This window comes from Tympanuchus pallidicinctus, unplaced genomic scaffold, assembly GCF_026119805.1.
Source record: "Tympanuchus pallidicinctus isolate F22 unplaced genomic scaffold, pur_lepc_1.0 scaffold6, whole genome shotgun sequence".
NCBI classification, from domain to species: domain Eukaryota; kingdom Metazoa; phylum Chordata; class Aves; order Galliformes; family Phasianidae; genus Tympanuchus; species Tympanuchus pallidicinctus.
In genome coordinates this window covers 11,452,881-11,467,398 of record NW_026294780.1, presented here as the reverse complement: position 1 = coordinate 11,467,398, position 14,518 = coordinate 11,452,881, and the positions used below count along the sequence as shown (strand labels likewise).

The following is a 14,518-nucleotide window of genomic DNA, read 5'->3' as shown; positions in this document are numbered from 1 at the left end:
CAAATTGATGCCACATTGGATTTTGTAGTAGATATCTATAAATATGATACACAGAAGCAAGAGGGCTACTTAAAGTTCTAAAAAATAAAAAGGAGGAAGAAAACAGGCATGTGATCAGTGAGCACATGCAGAACCACTCTGATTTCCATGTGTCCTTTGGGGTCTGATATCCTCTGCTGGACAACCAAGACCTCTGCTACTTGAACTACAGGGAACTTACTGGCAATAGCAGATTGTCACCATTTATTTTTTGTGGAGCAACCACGAGGGGGGAGTAAGATTCATATTTAAGTGGGTTCAGATGTTTGCTGACATTAGGTGGAACACTGTGAAGTAAGAAAACTTGGAAAAAATCCATGTTGCATGGGTATAGAGTGTAGAGATGAATGCTTCTGCTCAAAGTAAGAGTCTCTCTCCTTCCACTTAAAACCTCCTTCTCAGGTTTTTTTCTGGTCCTATCTTCCCCAGCTGCCATCCTGCTTTTCTTCTTGACCAACCGTCTCAAGAGGGATAAAAGCACTTGGCAAAATGCTCTGGAGCATGGGAATGACCAAAACTTAGGTACTTAAATGAAAAATGCAGAAATGAACAAAATGCTAATCCTATGAGCTTACAGTTAAGCAATTTTGAGAGCCCTTAAGAAGAGAGACTTGGCTTGGAAACCTGCAGAACTCACTGAATAATCATTTTTAGTGGCAGGAGTTTTCAAATACACTGCAGAATCCTATGCAGAATAATGCAATGGTGCTTTTTGTCTTCAAAATGCGCAAAGTACATTTTTCAGTCTTACAGCAAGGAGACAGTTGGAGACAATAACCCTTCTCTGCCTTACAATTGTGTTGCAAAGACTAATGATGACAAAGTTCTGCAAAAAATGTTTAAAAGAGTATTTAAAAATGTTAGAAATGCGAAAAAGTCATTCCTTAGTCTCTTGAGCAGTGTATTGAAAATCCAACTTCTGTTACATGGCTTTAGAGCCAGAAAAGAATATGCAAACAAACAAACAAACAAACAAAGAAAAAGAACAACTCCAAAAAAAACCCAAAACAAAACAACACTAATCTCAAAAAAAAATCTCATTTTCTTAGAGAAGAAATAACAAACACATGATCTGAGTTCTGCTTGGTGCTAGTAAGGCTTCCAGTAATGTATTATGTCTGCTTTTTGACCACTGACCTTAAAAACAAATGTGGATGAATTGGAGAGCAAGGGTCAACAGAGAACAATGAAAATGATTGGAAAATAAGACCTGTGAAAGAAGGATGAAGGCAATGTAGTTATTCTGCCTAAAAGTAAAGAAAACTGTGAGAGAAATGATATCAGCTGAGAGAGATGTAAAAGAATGAGAATAATCTGTATGACAAGCCCAATGTGGATAGGACAAGAAGTAATAGCCTTGAATCACAGCAAGAGGGATTCAGGTTAGATGTAAAAAAAAAAAAAACCCTCTAATTGTGGTAAAAGCTAAGCACTTGAGAAGAATGCTTACCTCACCTGGTGAGACTGCGGGATCTCTACTACTGGGAGATTTTGAGAACAAGTCTGGCATATATATGTCAGACAAGCTCAGTGTCCTGACTTTTACTTGGACTAACTGATGAAGAGAGTCCTGTTTCACCTGATTTTAGGTTTTACCACCTAGTTTGTATCAACAGTGAAAAGTAGTTAGTTTGTGTGAGAGCTAGAGACTTCATGCGCGGAAGCCATTAATGAAGAGCAAACTTGAAAAATCTTCCAAAAAAATTCATCTGTGTTTCAACATGGGAAGGCAATAGCCAATAGCTGAAGGAATCTTGGTCTACCGACAGGAAGACAACCAGGAAATGAATTTCTCCTTGGAAATTTTTCTCTATGGTAGCCAAGCCTTCAGAATGACTTTACCAGAATTGTTCTCCCTCCACTCACGAATAACTGTTGGAAAAGAGCTCTCTGCAGACTACACAGATGGTAGAAGGGTCAGGATGATGGTGAATTCATGCTCCCGGAGGAGTTTGAAGCCTCAAAGGAGGCAGTTCTGTCATATTTTTTTCTGTATGGAAAAGTGTCCCATCTTAAGTTGGACAAGTAGGTGGTTTTGGAGGATTGTGTCAATAATGGCAGGGAAACACTGACATGATGAAAATGATGGAATAATCCTATGACAAATTAGTTACTGAAAATCCACCCTGCAGTCTATGCTCTGAACCTGGTGACAAAAGGCTGAGGCTACATTACAAGTGGCAGAACAGAATGCTGACACACAAATAAGACATGCAGGATTGGACTCTTTTAAACTGATATGAACTGTTGCCTGAAAGATAAGCAGTGACTTGAGTTCTTTTGCAGGATGAAGCTGAGGCTATAGGACTGGAAACGAGCCATGAGGAAGAGAGCATGTAGAGCTTATGGATCACCAGAAGTCATCTGGGACTCAGTTTTAGTCCCATGCACCTGCCACGTGTATTAGCTCATGCTAAGACTCATATTCTCCTCGTAAGACTGTTATGATTTGTTTAGGAAATCAGAGAAGCCAAGCTACTGTGTCTTTGACTGTAGGAAGTCTCCCATAGTGTAACAAGTTGGTCTAGGATCACTGAATTGACTGCTCATGCAACACACAGGTAGCTTCTGCACTGGGAGTGGTTGTTTATCTAGGATATTCTGATGGTAGCTCATTGCTCTAACTGAATTGTGAATACCTGGAAATATTGAGCAAATGATAAGTTCCACGAGTTCTGCTTGCGTATACAGTGGCCCTGTAGAACTGCCTTTGGCAGCAGCTGACATCAGTGCAGTATTTCTTTGATGCTATTCTACTGAAATGCACAAAATGATGTTCCTTGATCACACGAGAAACTGGTGCTAAAAGATTCCCATCTCCAGCTCTTTATTTTACCTGCATAATCAGTACTGGGAACCAAGGAGTTTGTTTTCTGCTTTACCTTGGAGTCCTTCTCATAACTATTTCTCTCTTTTCCTCTTTTCTTAATTCTCCTGCTCTTTCACTGAAACAAAACCAGTCAGTTTTAGCAAAAAAAAAAAATAGAACCCCTGCTTTTCCTGGCAGAAAACCCCACACTGGGTTGTGGCTGCATGTGAAGGAGCAGAATTGGCTTGAATGCCTTGTAGTATAATAAATTGGGAAGGCTGCTTCTTCTGAAATCATTCAGAACACTTGGGTCCTGTTTGACAGTGCACTACAGTGCTGCTGTTTGTACAAACAACTACTGTAAGAGAACAGAGTCATGCAGCTATGAGGATTTGATGCCACATTATTGGCAGTTGCCTTTGCAGCATTTTATTCTTTGTGTTCTGGAGATCACACAGCACTGTGGGAACCCGCTGACGGCCGGTCCTTCATCTGAGAGAGGGAAGGTGTGATATTACACTTCTGCTTTATCTAACTTGTCCTCCAAGTGGTAAATATGTGTGTGGGTATGCACATATGCAAAGAAAACTTAAAATAATTTATGAAGGAATTACAAAATCCAATATGCCATAATCTTACTAAAGCAAGAAAGAAACCAAAAAACCCCTCCCACATGTTAACAGCTAAATGTTAGTGTACTTAAAAATGCAACTAGGGAAAAGAAATCGCACTAACAAACTTACATCACTATAAAACAATGTACTTGTTGACTTCAGCCAGATCATCTACTCATAATATTCACCTATGTTGCCAACACGTTACTGTATGAGAAAAAATCTGCAAACACTGATGTGATAATGTACTCTGGATTATACCGCATCCACAAAATTTACTAAGCTTTTATTATGTATTAATACATCACATACGGCAGATATGTTAGGAAAGGGGGTTCACCTTTCTCTCTGCTGTTGAAGCTGAGAAAGTATTCGTCCTCATCCTGTCCTTCCTTTCTCCTAACTCCTCCAAATTCCACAAGCTTCTCAGAGGTAGCCACATTTCCCCCTATTTTTCAGTGATTTTTGATCAACTAGTTCTGGCAACAGATTTTAAGATGTAAATAAAGCATATCATCCAAATAAGTCTGGTGGAAAGTGAGGTAGAATTAGATGGAGTCTATGCTTTTAAACATATTTTTCTTTGCTCTAACAACCAATGTTTATGGCCAAGAAAGCTTTTACATTTTTTCTTGAGATGGTTTTTCTACATCTGCTGACTGGAAAACAGGTTTTGTGTTGTGGTGAGATGAGAGTAGGTATGGGTAACTTGTGAAGTGAAATATCGATCCTCAACAAAATTATCTGACAGAAGCTGCTTAAGAGCATTGTATTGATGCTATAAAAAGGCAGGTTGACAACACAGAGTATTTAGCAGCATTAGAGTAGTGAATTGGTATTGGACTGGGAGAACACTGTTTCTTAATAAAGACTTACCATTGCCTTTGAAACTGAAAGGAAAATTGATGCATTTTTTTCTCACAGCATTCAAATATCATATACAAATATGCCTTCAGACATCACCATGTACTTCCTAAGGAGGGGTGCCCTCTGAATTGTCTACAAACCACTCTTAACTCTTCCCATAAACGTTTTCTCAAAATTCTCAAAGGAAATATGTAGTGAAAAGTACTCATTAAAATAACATGGCAGACCTGGCTGGAACTGACAAAACCAATAAATTCACCATTAAGATTGAAACTCCATCTTTGAGACACCCCGTTGTGCTTTGTTGCATTTTAATAAGTGTTCATCTGACCCTCTGCCAGTTAATTATGGGGATCTTCAGAATTTTGTTCTGGCCCCTTGCTCTGCAGTACTGATGTGCTTCTTTGCTTCTTTCACTTCTATTTTTAGGGACCTTAAGGTGAGTTATCACTGTTAACCTGATAACACCCAGATCTATTTTGCTCTTTCAGATGATCCTATTGAAGCAGCTTTTAGTCTTTTCATCTTACCTCCCTAAAGTGCAAATTGGGATCTTAACCGAATCTCTGAAAATAAAATAAAATAAAACAAAAGAGAGATGAATCACAAAAATTAGATCCTCTTCTCACTTTTCCCACCAGCCTACTCAAAAGTAGTTTTATTAGATGAAAATCTATTTGCTACTTACAGTATGGTCAACAGAATTGGGATACTGGTGGATCTTTTTTAGACTTTTCCTTTTTTTTTTCTTTTTCTTCTTCTTCTTTTAATGTTACTTATTTCAATTCACTTTGGTGTTCCCATAATATGACATTGAGAGGACACCATAAATCTTCCCACAAGACTACAAATCTTATTCCTATTTCAAAGTGTAGGAATCTCATTTTATTACTTACACACCAAAAAATAATATAAGTGTCCAGGAAAATTTTAATTCAGATGAGAGAGAAGAGGAAAAGAAATCTATAGAATATAATGTTTCCTAGTACCTCCTGTAGCTGCTCTTTACAACAAGATTTTCTGGGTTACTCCTAAAAGAAACATAGGTTAGAGAATGTAAAGGGAATTAATTTCCTCTGAAGAGTAACCTGTCACCCATGAGTAGACATTACTTTGTCTGGTAAAGTAAAGAAATCACAGGAAGGAGACAGAAAAAAAGTTAGAAGTCTTAAGAGAATAATAATAAAAAAAAAAGAACAAAAAATAAAATTGATTATTTGGAGGATTCTGGGCACAATGGCCATAGGGAAGGGTTTTCAAAACACTGTAGACAAACACTGATATTTTTGAGCTTGCATTAAACACTCATCAGAACCTTCTGAGATTTGTCCATCACTAGAAAAATTTAACAAATACTATTTACCAGTGGAATTTTCCCATTGAATGCAAATGATTCCAAAAGTTTATATTCAGAATGTTTCATGCTTGCCTTTGTTAGACAGCTGGTAGAGGGAAAGGGCTGCAAAAATAAAGAAAATTATATATAATGAATATCCAATTGCAGTAGATGCTAGGAGACTAAACGTATTTTTATTGTGAGGACATAATGCTTCTATAACCTAACCTTCCCCACCCCTATAGGGTAAAGAACACTTAATGAAGGAGGGGAGGCTTTTATTAATCTGTAGTCCATTTCTGTGCCATATAATATTCATTAGATATTCACCATTCACCCCATAGTAATTTCTTCCACCCACCGCATATTTTGTAGATGAAAATCTTTCTTCAATACACATTATCTCTTTCTGCAATATAATCATTAAAATTTTAACAAATTTGCAATGCCCTGACACATAGGAGGACAAATTGCATGTTGTTCTGAGAAAATCTTTCAACTCGTGGATTACAAAGACTTCAAATTTCTTCTAAAATTGAACGCATCTCAAACTGTACTTCTCAGAAGTGGATCAAGCTTTGTTCTGATAACTTCATCTCAGTGGTAGATTTTCTGCTAGATTGTATATGCCTGTATATTTTATAGTTATATATGTACACATAGCATAAACAGTAGACTATTCAGTTTGTCTTTGATCAGTTTCTTAGATTGCTTTATTATACTTTGTTTTGAAACAAGAATTATAGGAAGAATATATCTCTAGGGTAGAGAAAAAGCTGAGAAAAACATAAATTTCTTTTTGTGGTCAAGAAAGGCAACTTTCTGAAAGCTTGAAACATTATCAAATGAAAGTTTATGTGATAGCATTCATTTTTATAGGACACTGTTGCTCCAGTGAACTTGAACAAGAAGTCTGTGATAAACATTTCTCTCTCTCTCTTTTTTTTTTTTATTTTTAAATTACTGTGTATAAATATTCCAAACCAAAGCAACTCTATACCTTGCCTCTTTCAGAATGTTAGCACAATGGGTACCTGTGCTTATACTTTCTGACTGGAGATTATTGCTTTCCTTTGATACGCAATTTTATATTATCTGCTTCTATTGCCCTTTGATATGTAATTTTATAGTATCTGCTATGAATTTCTCAGGCTCTTTTATTGGTATTAGTGAAACCAGGCATACAAAGGAAGATAATCAGTACAAGAAGTTTGAATGAAACAACAAGTTGTCTCCTAATTCTGCTGGCAGATCCCAAGTTCAACCCTATGACAGATTTCTGCCGCTTTTTTTCCAAAGTTTTTTTGATTAGTCTGTCTTGGCTTGGACATGGGGCTACTGCCAACTCTTTAGGCCCTGATACTGCAGTCGGATCTCCATGGCTGGGATCCTATTGACCTCAGCAAGTTTTAGGCAGATATAAACATCAGGCGACTATGAATTTGAAGTGTTTCAATTGTTTGGTATCAATTGCAGAGAATTTTCAAATGGCTAGAGATCAACAAATGCACTGATCATACAGGTTCTCACCATGTGGTCACAATAACTGTATCTGTCCATGTATAACTCATGCGCCAAGTGACAGCATTCTACATATATATCCATACATACATGTTATGTATGCATATGTGTATATACTGACACCATATTGTACATTTACACATGCACACATACATATAAGCATTTGCATATATAAAATTATCAGTAAGTCTCTTGAGTATATTAATCTAGTTCCTGGTTTTCCATATATTTTGAGTTGGAGGTGATCTGCTTTCTTCCATAGGATTCTGGAGAGATCTGACTTATCTCAGTCACATCACCTCATTCAGGTAAAGCATAAAATGTGCAAGCAAGGTCAGAGAACTGAGAATAATAAAGTTATTTATATTAAAAAAGAAATACGTAAATATCTTACATGCACCAGTATCCTGGGCTTTTTTGCAGTTATAGAGTGCTAGAGGTAGCTGATTTGGGATTTTGGTTCTGTTTCCTATCTTAAAGACATAAATATAAGTAAAGAGAAACACTGCTGTGTCCACTGAGTGCAGCCTTATAAAACTATCTAAGAATGAGGTCTTTCTTTATGAACTTTGGCCTAATATTTTTACAGTTTTCCTTCTGTAGGAGTGATAAATGCAAAACAAACTTCCAAAATCCATTCTCTGTTCTTTTACTGATCCAGAAAATGACCACAAGGCATAGATCTAATAGACCAATCTACGAAAAAAGAACTCTGATCTTCTAAGACCACGGGAATAATATTTGTGTTAATTTCTGCTTGCATACAGCAGGTGTGTAATTAATAGAATCCAGAACAGAGAACACATTCTGGAGCTTAGATTATTTTCCCTTAGTGTAACAAACAACATTCTCTTAAAAAAAAAAAAAACAAAAACCAAACCAAACAAACAAAAAAAACCAACAAAAAAAGAAACCACATGGCAAAATATCTGGAAAACACTTCTATTAATTTCCTCCAATATTTTATGTAAAAATGTCATCTATTTTCAAGTGATCTATGTCTATTTATTTCACATTAAAAAAAAATACAGGTATTGACATAATACAGAATATTCTTTGTGCAACAAGAAGCCTGCTAGGGCTGTGAGTTCTGACATAAAGGAATTAGAATACTCTGGGTACACTGTAGCACTATATCCAGAGTTCTGTTCCTTTTAAAACTTACACATAACTGTTAAAATGAAATTATGGTAAATGTGAACTTGAAACTTGTTTTTGTAAGCTCTGATTACAATGAGGAGTTGATAACTTGGAAAACATCCCAAAGATACCTGAGGGGTGTAGCAGGAGGATTAGAGATACTGAAGAAAAACACATAGCTCATCATTTTCTGGCTGTATCCATTTAATAAGCTGTAGTTCTTATTTTTTTACAAGTATAGTTTCTTTGTAACTTTCTTACTGCCTCAGATTTTCTTAAAGAGAATACGTCATCACTATAAAAAGCTTCTTTAAAGTTTCCTCAAGGTGCGTTTCTTTTTGTAAACATCTTCAAACAGCAAGATGTGCAGGGCTACATCCTGTCCCCATCCCTTGTCCCGAGAAACCTGCTGGAGTTCACGACGGTTCAATGAGTTGCCTATGGTACCTGAAACTTGGCCTCGGCCTATCCTGATGTAAAGGAGGCCAGTCAGCCATCTTCTGTTTACTTCTCTTTTACTCCAAACTTTTATTGGATGAGCATTCACACCCTCAACCTGCCACGTTTCTATTATTGTTGTTATTAATAATTCTTATTATTATTTTAACTAAGTAAGATGGGAAGAAAGTGAACTGCCACGTCCCAGTCCTCTGCTTCAAGAAAACCCACACAGTTATGACATGGGCCCATGACCTCAGGAAATCAGAATAGGAATCAAGTTATAAGACAGAAGCCATGGAGTTGGAGTAATCATAGAATAGCAAGAAATAAAATTGCTCAGCTGAGCAGAGAGCATCATAACCATGTACTTCCTTAAGATTTTGCTGAGCAACCTGCTTAATTTCAACACAGAATAAAGATGTTGCATTTTAAGTCATCTTGAAGGCATAAATAATCATTTATTGCCAGTGCTCTATATAATATGATAGATATTTTTCATTTTCTTTTTGTAGAAGTCTGAAGACAGAAGGGTCAAGATTTTCTTTGGTGTTACAATTGTATTCTACACCAGTAAGAAAAAAGGCCATCGTCCATATAAAAACATATGGTGATCAAAATAAATATAATAATAAAAAATTTGCCCTTCATCTGAAGTAAATTTTATGTTAATTTTATTTCACAAACCCCTGTGACAACCCCTGACCTCCCCCCCCCCCAATAATGACAGACAAGGAACTGTTTCTTTGATGAGGCACACTTTTGAGCAGTATGTTAGGGATGTGAGGAGGCATCTTGCAGACGTCCTGCTGCTCTGTCCTGAAGCTGCCTCAGAGGATAAAGCCGTGGTCATTTCCCCGAGTGCCAGCCCCTCCTCTCAAAGATGGGGCAGCAGCAACGAGGAGCACATAGCCTCTCCTGGAATGCAGACTGGCTTTGGGATAAATGCTAATGCTTAGGCAGAGCAATATTTACTGATATTCCCCTGGCCAAACATTGCAGCTGTAAGTGTAAAGCATGTGAAGATGGCAAAGCAGCCAGCCCCCTTCCCAAGAGTGTTTTTCTTTCTTTCTTTTTTTTTCTCCCTCTGCTAACTATAATGGTGACTGCTTCTCTGCCTAAACAGCTCTGAAGGGCTATGAAAACTGAAGTCCTCCAAAGCTGTAAAAGGTTTCCTCGTATTTACAATAAAATTCTGCATTACAAATCTCCTAGTAAAATCTCTGAATCGTTGCAAGCAGTACTTACATAATTGTCCGTTAAGTCAGTATTTGTGTATTCAACACCTAGAAAATAAGGAAAGTGAATGTGGGTAAGGAAGGGAAAAAACAAAGGCAGGGGTAGAGAAGGGAAAGAGAAAAAAAAAAAAAAAAAAAAAAAAAAGGAAAACCCTACCCTTAAACCCTTAAACAGCCGTGCAGCTATTAAACATATGCCAAAGTAAACAATAGTGTTAGGGTCTGCCATAGCTTTGCCCTGCAGGTAGACGGCAGGCGGCACAGAAGGAAAGCAAATGGAAAGGAAAGGAGAAAGACAGTACAGGATGTGGATGAGATGCCGAGCCCTGAGAGCATGAACGGCCTGATTGTGATCCTCAAGTCACACCATCAGCCATGCAAAACAGGACATACCTTTCTGGCTTGCTGGTTCTGTCGGCTGAAACAAAGCAGTCCCATTCTCAGCGGGAGGCCAAATCAAAATGAAATTTTATTTAGTCTGCACTGTCCCCAGATTGGGTTTCAGAATGACTGCTTTAGGAGATAGCATGGATGTGGCTGATGCATGCTTTGCATATGAAACTGCAATAGAAAAAAAAAAAATCTACATAATCAAAAAAATCTGTGCTGTGTGTATGGCAAGAACCCCTGGACGTCAGTGATTCAGCTACAATGGATGTTTTAAGAAAATGACCTTTCTGAATAAAACGCACATTTGTTCTCAGCAATACTATTTTCAATAAATATATAATAGATCATTTTGCATGTAATTATTCGGAAGCTGCCCTGAGAGGCTGAAATAACAAATCTTATTTTTTCTTCTTTTTTTCCTTTTTTTTTTTTTTTTTTTTTAATCATGCATCAGAATTACAGTTTGGAAACAAATGCAGAGAAAATATCTATTTAAAGGGGGATTTCTCTTGCTTGCAGTGGCTGGTAGTGATTGCACCTTTGAATCCTCTTCAATTTAGTGTTTTGTTTAGGTCCCTTCTTCTCAGAGTATCCAAAGAAAGGTCTATTGCAGTAAAGAACATCTGCTTTTGTACCACTGATCTAATTCATCCTACCTTGCACTTTCAGGAAAGGATTCATTCTTTGATTACACACTTAATTTTATAGGCTATTAATAAATAAAAAAAGATCATCAACTGATCACACAGCATTTTCAGAGGAAGTTGGAAATAACTTGCAAAGGCAAGGAGTAGACTGCAGAATATGCAGGGCATACACCATGTAATGCCTTTGTTGTCAGTTATGCTGCAAATGAGATTTTCAAATAGGATTTGCAGAGGCAGGGCAGTGATCAACACAGTGCAACATCCAAGAAAGGGAAGTTGAGCACAGTGTTCAGAGAAACAAGGGGGCAGAATGGAGCCTGTTCGTAAATACATATTATTATCCAAAGAAAACACTTATCACTGCTTGATTTTGCTATGCTACCTACTGGAATAGGTGATACTAGTAATTTTGTATGTGCACATCTGTGTGGGCATGGATGTTTGTATTTATCTGTGTGCAGTGCAAGTAAGGGCTATAGTCTGTGTACGTGTCTGTGCTTGATGCTTACAGTGTAAAGAACAAGCCAAAGCAGAACAAACAATACACATTTTCAATTGACAGATATTTCTATGCTGAAACAAGCAGTGCTAAAATCCTGTGCTCTATATTATGCGGACAGCCAAAAAATGGGAGGGAAGGAAAAAAAAAAGGAAACATCAAAGCACCATAAAATCTTAAAAAATGTAAAGGGGATAACAATCCCAAATAAACAATATGTATAAAAACTTCCAAGAATAATGAGATACAGTGCAAATCATTCACACAATGTGCTTTCACACAGCAATGATGGAAGTCACTGACAACAATGCAACCATGTGCAGATACTCCTTGGAGAAACAGTCGAGCAAATTTTTTAATTCTATCTTCCATGCTTTGCAGGCTGAGTTTGAGACAGTATAACAAAACATGCTGGAATATCAGTGCTTTAAAATTAAGCACTGGGCATTATGGAAGGTAACTTCTTAATGAGTTCTCCTATTGCTATTTACAGCTAGAAATCCGTAAGGAGCACAGTGAAAAATATAACATTTGTTCTCCTTATGTCTTGGAACAACTGCTTTTATATTTGTAGTCATCCTAACTGTTGTTCCAAACAAGATATTCAGATAGTCCCCAGCCTCACGCTGTATCATATTTATTCTGATGTATATCTTACAGTGAAGTGTTGTCTATGTTGAATTAATTTGATTTTTTTTTGGTGGTATTATTTTTATAAATGCTGCTTTTTTTTTTTTTTTTTTTTTCCTCAAAGAACTTCCCACTTCAGGGAAAAAGAAAGATGTGATTGCTTTAAAAATAGAAGACCAAAACCAAAGCTAGTATTCCCAAAATTCAATGCACCTGGCATTCACTTTATACCTAATAAGCATCCGTGAATATGCAAATGTTCAATGTCTCCAGTAACCTCATTAATTTATTCCTCAGGCAATCAAAGAATGTGAACCAGTCCTCTGCTACTAATACTGGAAGTGGTACGCTGCTCAGTATTGTGAGAATCAGCTGAAAACACATTCTGCATATTGAAAAACTGTTTCATCTTCCTTCCTCTGCCACTCTAATTCAAACAAAGACTTCCTACCTCAGTTTACATAGCTGACAGCAAAAGTTGAAAAACACAGAAAAATAATTAAGATATATATAAATTTTATGCGTACATCCATATGCACACATACATGCTGGAAACATAAATAGTTTGAAGAGACCTCAGTAGAATTCCAGTTTGAAAAGCACTGGAGTTTTCTTATTTATTTACTTGGAGGGGGGGGGAGCCTCGGAAAGGGAGGGGGGAAGAAATGACCTGCCTCCTCCTCTGCCGAGCAGCTGAATAATCTTTTCCTTTGCCCACATTAAAAGCCCTGAATAATGTTTATAAAATGTTAGGGAATCCCGGTAGGTTTCCTATTTAACAAGCCATGTATGACAAATCACAGTGTAATGTACTACGTTCTTAATCTTTAATTAGAATGTGAATATCTGTGAGAGAACGCAGTTAACTTTGACACATTAAATCTTCTGGTTAAAGTGCCTTACAGGAAGTGCAAAGATGAAACACTGCAACAATCTACTGCCTCTCTCCATTCACCCAGACAGTTGGGGAAGGATGATAACATCTTGTAATACCTGCTCTGTAGTAATTAATCGCTGTGGTATTTAGGACCATTCAAGTAGACAAATATGACAGAGACAGGGACAATTAGGAACCTTGTTCAAGCTACATTAACTTTTCCAGCTATTACAACACAGCAGCTCAAGTTTGCTTGTAAAAGCTGCAGAGGGATTGTTATGCATTAGCCGTGTGATTATTAATGAAAGAAAAGGAGAATTGTGTTTATTGTAGTTTGAAAATTGCAAATAAATTTCAATTATCTGCTATGTCATTTTGTTAAACATGCATTCTGGAAATGCCTTTGTACTCTAAATCATGAGCTACTTAGAGCAAACTAATACTAGAAAGCCTTTGGGAGAGATAAAGTCAATATTTTTGTTGAGCTGGCCTTCTTCCTTGTTGGAACTGGAGATGGACCGACTACTCAAGGATATTTCAGGTAGTCAGCAAGCCCCGTGGGTGCTATGGCTCTCCCTCTGCCTTCATATACTCAGAGGCATCCAAACTGGACTTCTTGCAAGCTTGGGCACAGGGCAGACTGACTGCCTGACCACTAGGTTAGGAAAAGCCAAACTACCTTGGCTACCACATGCACAAAGAGTGCACAGATAAATACATACACAACAGGGAGAAAAAAAAGCCCTCCAAAAAGCCCTTTGTCTCCCTCCCATTATCGCCACAGCCATCAACAGAGTGGGCTGAATGAAACACAAGGGAAAGATTTGGGACCTGGTATGGATTACGCATTTTAAAGGTTACGCATTGTGCTTTACTTTCCCATCGATAAACAGCAGCAAATGCAGCACAGATTGTAAAGTTTATGTTTTAAGTATGTCTTGGAGGCTGCATAGTTTGCCACTGCTGTTTAGCACCTCGCAAAGATTTAACTGGTCTCAACATTAAAGGAGGGTGGACAGAAAGCAACTGAACTGGACAAATACTGCGAAGACTTTGGCATGAATATTCCCCTGAATGTTTTTGTTTTGTTTTGTTTTGTTTTGTTTTGTCTTTTGAAATGGAATCATCTAAACCTGTGGCCCTTTTATGTTCACTTTTCATGAATATTTGAACTAGAGTTTCATAGCAGCATGAAGGCTCACAGAAAGCTAATTTGAAAGTCATACGTGCAAGTGTTTGTGGAAAACGAATTCTAAATTTGCATGTGCAAATATTTGCACTGGGTATGCTGCCCTGATCGCCCAGTCAGCGAGCAGAAGCACTTCCACGTGCCTCACCGGGCCAATCACAACGGAGGGACCCAGCTTGAGTTTCAAATCTTGTGTCAAATTTGCCCAGTGAACTTGTTTATGATTAAGCTGTAAAGTAGGGGGAAAAAAAAGTGTTAAAAGTGTATGAAATGCACTTGAACAA

General features: G+C 37.4%; 1 long non-coding RNA gene across 4 annotated transcripts in view; it reads right to left on the bottom strand.

The window, feature by feature from the left end:
- The window catches only part of LOC128092184 (uncharacterized), a 157,567-nt gene extending 147,024 nt beyond the window's left edge, over window positions 1–10,543 (bottom strand). For all 4 annotated transcript variants that reach the window (XR_008211667.1, XR_008211668.1, XR_008211669.1 and 1 more), the window contains exons 1-2: window positions 10,396–10,543; window positions 10,013–10,050 (exon numbers count right to left, since the gene is read on the bottom strand). This is a non-coding gene — a long non-coding RNA (uncharacterized LOC128092184). The remainder of the gene's footprint in view (window positions 1–10,012; window positions 10,051–10,395) is intronic.
- Between the last annotated feature and the right edge of the window lie 3,975 nt (window positions 10,544–14,518).